A 6055-nucleotide genomic window follows, 5' to 3' on the forward strand; every position below is an offset into this window, starting at 1 on the left:
GATGTTATCTCCTTCATCTGGAGAAATGTCATCACTCAGTATGGGGTACCCATATCTATGGTTTTTAACAATGGCCCTCAATTTGAGACGCCTACTCTTAAAAATTTGTTGGGAGACCAAGGTATCTCTCACTGTTTTGCATCAGTCGGCCATCCTCAAGCAAACGGCCAGGTTGAAGCTTTCCACAAGTTAATCTCAGATGGCATAAAAAGAAAGTTGAAAGAGCTGGCGGACTATGGGCTGATGAATTGCCGTATGTTTTATGGGCCATCAGGACAACTGAAAAGAGGCGATTGGTGAAACCCCATTTCTCATGGTTTATGGGGCAGAAGTCATTTTGCCTATTGAGCACTATGAGCCGACTCTTCGAGTCATGTTATATGATGAGGAGGCTAAATGGGAGGCCATGCGGCTAGCACTGGACTCACTCCCAGAACGCAAGGGAAATGCTGCCTTGCGCCATGAGATCTACCGTCTGAGAATGACGAGAGCCTACAACAAAAGAGTGCACAAGCGCCCCTTGAAAGTAGGGGACTTTGTGTTACGAAAAATGGAGGCGACTGGTAGGGCCAATGAGTAGGGTAAGCTGACTCCACATTGGGAAGGCCCCTACCGAATATATGAAGAAGTAAGAGGCGACACCTACCGCCTGGAAACACCAGACGGGAGGAAGCTAGCCAGAACTTGGAACGTAGACAACTTGAAAAAGTACTATTTCTAAGACTTGTAATCTTATTTTGTAATTAAGTATCAATGAAAGTTATGTTATTTACTTTTTATGTGTTTCTCTCATGGTACCGTCTATATAATGTACAAGCGGCCTTATTTAATATAATGTACAGCCGGATGATCTGACTAAGGCCTATGGCCGAATGATCCTTAATATATAAAAAATAAGTCTACTCCAACATGAGTAGATATAAGCTAAGTCTAACAAACTTAGCGGCTATGAGTTATTCTTTTTAACAACCGATTGAGGCCAATGGTCGGATGATATAAAATTAAAATAATGCTTCTGTCCCAACATGATCAAGCGTCCGGTGACATCCATCTGGGTGAATTCGTCGCAGAGAGCATCTCCTATTTGGGTAACAAAGACAAGGATAACAAAGACTACCGACTGCTCTAAAAACATGCGGTAGTCTATAATATCTGAGTCGAATATTGACAATTGTGGCTCAGGGACAACACAGTCGGCTAAATTTGAGGATATAAGCTAAGTCCAATACTTAGCAGCTAATTTGCAAAAATAAGCTAAGTCTAACACCTAGCAGCAAAACATGCGAAGCAATCACATGCGGCCTTTTGCCGTCTATACATTTAAAATCAAGCGACAAAGACTGATTTAACCCAAAGGGTTAACTCACAGTCGTCTGACCAGAAAAACCCAAAATGGAACCTAAAAGGGACGAGCGAAACCGCCTGTCTTATTGATACCAGTCGGTATTCGGCCACTTTTCCTACTTAGGTTTACAAAGCTAAGATAATTAAAGCGACCGCCTGTATTGAACAAGCGGCTGCTATCTTGGTTAGATGTCCCGTTTGATGCATGTTGTTGCCAAGGTATCATTCAAACGGTCTATTCTAAATCAACTATTTAATCTAAGTAATAAACTTAGCAGCTATACTTAGTTCTTTTCAGAACTACAATATTCTATGGCTGGATAATACTTACCCGCCTGCCTGATGGCCGACTGTCCGCCTGGTTTGGGGCAATCACCATAGTGATTGATTGACCTGGAAACCATTCATACCCTTTACAGTACCAAAAATTTCCAAGTCAATCAATTCACCTTTGAAAACCAGGCGCACAGCCGCCTAGGGGCAAAAACAGTCGGTGTAATGAAAAAGCATTCATAGGCAAGCTATACTTAGCAAAATTTATGAAATGCAAAAAAAAAATTAAAATAAATATAAAGCAGGTATCAATTGAAGAAACCGGCCAAATGGTCGGATGATTCATAAATACAGTCGGTCTTATGACCGACAAAAGAGAGTTAACTAGTATAACCGGCAATTATTGATAAACCCGACCCATCGGTCGGTAAAGATACAAAGTAAGCGGCACGCAGGCCGAGAATAGAAATACATGGCCATCCGGCCGTAGAAAGATACCCTAAAGCTTAAGCATCAAGAGGGGGCTTCTCAGCATCAACAGCCACATCCTTTTCGCCAGTCAGATGTTCCTTTTCAGCATCTTGTTCCTCCTCTTGACAAGACCCATCAGCCGAATCAGATGACTCACCCTCCTCCTCTTCTCCATCTTGAGCTTGGCCCATGATTTTGTCATTGTACTCTTGAGTAGAGGCGGCAAACTGATTCTTCCAACCCTCATAGCTGGCGTCCGGGAAAAGAGTAGCCCAAGTCATCTCTATGATGACGTTGCAGTCGTCCATCATGTCTTTGACCAAGGCCTGCTTTTCCTCCTTAGCTCTAGAAGTGTATTTTTTGGCAAGCTGGACTTCCTGGTTAGCCAACCGCTATTTCAGTTTTCCACACGAGTACGAAGGCCATCTTTTTCCTTCTCCGCCTATTTGAGAGGCTCGAGCTTGGCCTTGAGGTCCTTGACCTGCTGCTCCAACTCAAAGACCCGCCTCTTCGCAGCGTCTTAATCAGCCTTGACCTGTAGGTTGGCGGTCGCCTGTGAATATAGTATGTCAGTCGTCAATATTTCATTTTGAGCAATCTGAAACATGGCCGTATCTAGAGAAGAGGCGGCCTGAGCCTTCACACCTTTTACCTCTTTCGTCTTCTCTTTCAGGGGCTTGCGGAGGCCATACACTCGCAGCATAGACTGCATTCGGCAGGAAAGCAAACGTCACTAACAAGCAGCTCTATGAGTTGTAAAAGAGGGGGGTAAAAAATCACAAGTATAACTCATTTAGAAGAGCGAGGATGACATCCAAATTGAGGGTGTCGACTCCCCTGACCGACTCCCTGTCTTCAAGGGAGACGACTCTCAGCGTGGTCATGGCCAGCTGTTAAAGATCTGGCCTCTAAGGGGCATCTGCACAATCAACGTTTTTTAAGTACTTGGTGTATATTCGACCAATAGACCGACTGCTTTCAGAGGTACTGGTCAACTGCTATTGGAACTTGACCCTACCAGGGTAAGGCAAAGGATTAAAATTTTTGATACCTTCAACCGCCACCTCCTTCTCCTTTTGGGGCCGGGTATATTAAAAATATAATACATAATATGTTGTTGGATTTGTCATAATGTCTACTTTTATTATTATTATTATTATTATTATTATTAATACTATTATTATTATTACTAGTGTTATTATTTTTGTTATTATTATTATTATTATTATTATTATTGTTATTATTCTTATTCTTATTATTATTATTATTATTATTATTATTATAACTATTACTATTACTATTACTATTACTATTATTATTATTATTATTATTATTATTATTGTTGTTGTTGTTGTTATTATTATTACTATTATTACTATTACTATTACTATTACTATTACTATTACTATTACTATTACTATTACTATTACTATTACTATTACTATTACTATTACTATTACTATTATTATTATTATTATTTTTGTTTTTGTTGTTATTATTATTACTATTATTACTATTATTATTATTACTATTATTATTATTATTATTATTGTTATTATTTCATAAATTTTAATTTGAAAGGTCAAAAAAAAGTTTTCGTTTAGTTTAATACAAAAAAGGTAGATATGCCTAGACTTTTCGAATGTCTAAGGTTAAAACATTTGAGGTTTTTGTTTCTTTGCAAAATAAACGAAAAATATTCGGCGTTTGCAAAGTAAACGAAAAATATTCGGCGTTTCTACGAAAAAAAATAAGGATATTTCCCAAGAACGTTCACGGATATTACCAACTCGTGCAATTGCAAAAAAATAAAAAGGTGGGGATACGTTTGGAATATTTTAGCGTTTTGTGCTTGCGGAGTATTCAACGCTAGATTGATTGCGCATTGTAGAGTTTTTAGTAAGAGTTGAATTATCATTAGGACGGTACTTCGACTGTGACATATTACAAGTAAAAAAAATATTTTTGAAAATTTGTGGCTATGTAGACATCTACTTTTGGTCCCCTGTCCCAACCGGAAGTGCTATGACGATAAATAATTCCATCTTTGTGTTGGATTGGAGTGAAGAATCCTTATGAATTACAAACTAAAGACCTAAACATATATACCAACTAGCTTAACCCAAAATGAAATGAACTAAATCTTGTTAATACTAAGCTCGATCAGTAATTAGGCCTAATCCCGAAATTAAACCTAATTTTGATGGATTTAGAAGCACCTAGGTTAAAATTTAAGGCTGTCGCAGGAAAAACTGCACGCAACTCACAAAGTTGCGCGTGACACCCAGTGCAGCCTCCAGTGATGCGCTTGCGAAAGATTCGGAATTTCATGAAAATACTGAATCGAATCTTACCATAAAGCCACGCGCAAGATCATAGGTTGCCCCGCCCAGTGCAGTGCGGCTAATCACTTGCGCGCAGCATCCGCACGTAACCTGTTAAGTTGTGCACGCCACCTAATGTGGTAAAATGTTCAAAACCCTAAACTCACCCATTTCCTATAAATAGGGGTTCAATATGAGCTTTAAAGCACACAGATATTAACCTTAAAAGTCAGCAGAAACTTGTAAACTAACGCTCTAATCATCCCCTTGTCCTAAACACTCACCCCTTTATTATTTATTCTTACGGTGGAGGTTCCTGAACAAGGAGTCCATAAGTGTTCTAAACTAAGATTTAGCAAGGAAAAGTGGTAAAATTCCCGAGCACTTAGATAAATCACCTTTCTTTTTTTGCTTAAACAACTTTTAATCAACTAATTAGTGTTGCTTGATCACCTAAAACAAACTTTAATTAATTAATTTCACATAGTATCTTGCGTTAATTCAAGACTAGAATTTGAATAATTAATTGTTGTTTTATCACTTAAGTCAAGGCGAATATTGTTTATTTCTTGTTCTTTTCACGAATTTGAATAACAAAGAATAACAACATTCGTTGCAATGTAATCTTTATGTGATTGATGCGTGTAAATAAAACAAACTAACTTTGTTTTAGTTATCACGTTGCATATATTGTTTGGTAATGAAATTGTGAAAAAGGAAGAGCTAGTAGAGGTCGCACTTGGGCTAGAATAACGATTCCTCTCTAAAAGGAACGTTATCTTAGTACCCTCGCTCCCGAGCTCATTTCTGGTACAAGTAGAGGTAAACTTATTATTCATGTTAAATATCCCTTGAACCCTATTTGGGAGAAAGGCATGAACGAGGTTTATGAGTTTTCCTAAAACTCATTGGCGACTCCTTTATTAGTTTCTTACAAAAAAGCGTAATGATAGGATCAACTCTAATTCAAGGTCCCCCAAACAGTCAGGAATTCAAATCCTAACACACCCTAAAAAGTGTAACGTCCTTGGCTTTTAAAGGGTCATGGGCATAGTGGAGAAGGATCCCCTACGATGGGCAAACCCTCCTCACAGTGGCAACTCTACTGGGGACTTAGAGGTTACAAGATTAGTTCTTAGTTACGGTTTAAGGTTTCCAACTTAGGTCACCTATGAGTTGTAACGAGGGCTAACTTGGATAATATCTAGTTAGAGATCGAGACTTGAATGCATATTATCTTCCTTTTTCACGAAAGTAAAAGCCAAACAAGAAACATTGCATCATGCATAATCATAATAAGCACCTTCTAACCATTGGGGATTGAGTCATTGACTAGGGGTCGCCAACACTAGGCTTCTATCCCAAAATCGATAACAATCATCCCACCCATATCGCCAACAAAATGTTGGGAGAGCTATGTCATGGTTTAACACATTGAGTGATTGATTCGTGCATCGTTTCTTAAGATATGGTACTCTTGGACACCCAAAACCTTGACCTTAAAATAGCATTATGTGATTTAATGGTTTTCTTGTATGCTTATGTGATTACATGACTATTTGCGACGTGTATAAGATAGTTTTTTCCTCCTTTATAGTCTTAATTTAGGTTTTCAACTACGAAGTTATCTCTTCATAGTTTTG

Source organism: Chenopodium quinoa, unplaced genomic scaffold (genome assembly GCF_001683475.1).
Source record: "Chenopodium quinoa cultivar QQ74 unplaced genomic scaffold, ASM168347v1, whole genome shotgun sequence".
Lineage (NCBI taxonomy): Eukaryota > Viridiplantae > Streptophyta > Magnoliopsida > Caryophyllales > Amaranthaceae > Chenopodium > Chenopodium quinoa.